Source organism: Etheostoma spectabile, chromosome 10 (assembly GCF_008692095.1).
Source record: "Etheostoma spectabile isolate EspeVRDwgs_2016 chromosome 10, UIUC_Espe_1.0, whole genome shotgun sequence".
Classification (NCBI taxonomy): domain Eukaryota; kingdom Metazoa; phylum Chordata; class Actinopteri; order Perciformes; family Percidae; genus Etheostoma; species Etheostoma spectabile.
The window spans coordinates 13,953,132-13,954,890 of NC_045742.1; the positions used below are offsets into that span (position 1 = coordinate 13,953,132).

The following is a 1,759-nucleotide window of genomic DNA, read 5'->3' on the forward strand; positions in this document are numbered from 1 at the left end:
AACTGCAGGATGGTCATCATGTGTTGTAGTGTATACACAGCTAACTTTGTGTTGTTCTGCTCGGTTGTGCGTGGAGCCGCCTGAGAACATGGTGGCCCAGAGGACTCAAGCTGCGCTCTGTTGCCACTGTGTCAGTGAACTTGCTAATCCACAACGAGGGGGTCACCATGACATACACACATACACACACACACACACACTCACGCAGCTAACTCTTATTCTGGGAGACGCCACAGTCAGTGATGAATAGTGGCCTGTGGGACAAATTTGCACACTCTAACTGTAATAAATCCCTCTGGGGCAGTTCTGTTTTCTCAGTGGTGATACTGCTGTCTCCCTGTGTAAAGAGTGTTAAATGGCTGTATGCATAAAATGTGGCACAAGATGATGGGTTGCTCTCATGAGAACAGTGCTTCCTTCATGTTGCCTTTATAATCAGACCTGAGTCAGTACGGTGACGTTGGAGCTGTCACATGTTAGCTATTAGGAGTATATTGTATAAACAGTTATAAAACACACTGTCAAATAGTAATAGGGGCAGCATCCTACACTCTGTAATGTTATCCAAAGGGTTTTGTGTGTATATTGTTTTAGCTGTGACCTGTTTCTTCTTATTGTTCAATAGAAGCTGCTGCTTTCTCTCAGAAATTCACCCAATTTTTCATGCTGCACATAGTTTTACCCCTCGGGTGACTAAACCGAGATTGTGACACTGACTTTAAATGTTGTACAAGAAGGATGAGGTGGTAGATTTTTTTGCAACATACTGTACAATAATACATGATCTGTGACTCATTACCTCTCTCAGTCTCTGAAACACAGAGACTGTAATAGGAGCGAGAAGCAAACTACACAGACTATGAGCCACATTGTCTTGGCTTCGTTCAGAAGCAAAGTGTAGCTGGGAGAGCAGAGCAGAGCAGTGGTGCGATTGTGACGTGTATGGCCTGTACCAGAAAAGTGGGTAAGTGGTAGATCTCACCTCCGATTTGTCTTCATAAAACTCTTACAAACATGATAAGTCATTTACCGGTTCTCTTTTTGACACAAATCTCTTCTAACATGGATGTCAGACATTATAGAAACACAGGGAAACTCACAGATTTATCTTTTTGGATAGGTCCCCTCCGTCTGACCGGTGTGTTCTTCTGCTGGCTGCGGTCGTCCCGGCTGAGTTGGCGTACAGAAGTGGTCCCTTAAACTCCTGCCTGTATGACCCTGAGAGAGTGAGTGGGGAGACCGACAGCTGGAGCAGCTGAACACATGCAGAGGGAGAGAGAGCAAGAGACGGAGAGGAGAGAGAGAGAGAGGAGAGAGGGACAGCCCATTCTTACCCTCCCACCCCTCTGGCCCCCTGCACTGCCATCCTTCACTCTCCAAACCCCCCTCTCCCTGACCCCCCAGGATGCAAATTCCTGGTCTGCGGCAAAAATACCAAAATTCCAAATCCATCCAAATCGCAGGCAGAACAACAACTCACAGATTCACATACACATGCCCCCCCGCCCCCCCTCCCACAACACACCTGGTTTCATTTAAACTAAACCCCCGCAAAAGCCCCAAGCTCTCCCACCCTTTCCTCCCTCCCTTTTCCCATTTACCCCCCATCTATCTATACTTACCTCCCCCATCTTTTACTTTTTTTCTTTTTTCCATAAAGCAACTAAAGCCCTCACTCTTGTCCAATCTGACATGCAGGATATTTATAGCCGGAAAGAGAGAACTTAATGGAATGTGGACAAAAATTAGAGAGTGGAAG

The 1,759-nt window shown here is 46.2% G+C and overlaps 1 protein-coding gene across 1 annotated transcript in view; it reads right to left on the bottom strand.

The window, feature by feature from the left end:
* efemp2a (EGF containing fibulin extracellular matrix protein 2a) overlaps nt 1-1,284 on the bottom strand; it is a 14,057-nt gene extending 12,773 nt beyond the window's left edge. Inside the window, exon 1 of the mRNA XM_032528199.1 lies at nt 1,101-1,284. The gene's annotated coding sequence lies outside the window, so the exon portion shown is untranslated. The remainder of the gene's footprint in view (nt 1-1,100) is intronic.
* Between the last annotated feature and the right edge of the window lie 475 nt (nt 1,285-1,759).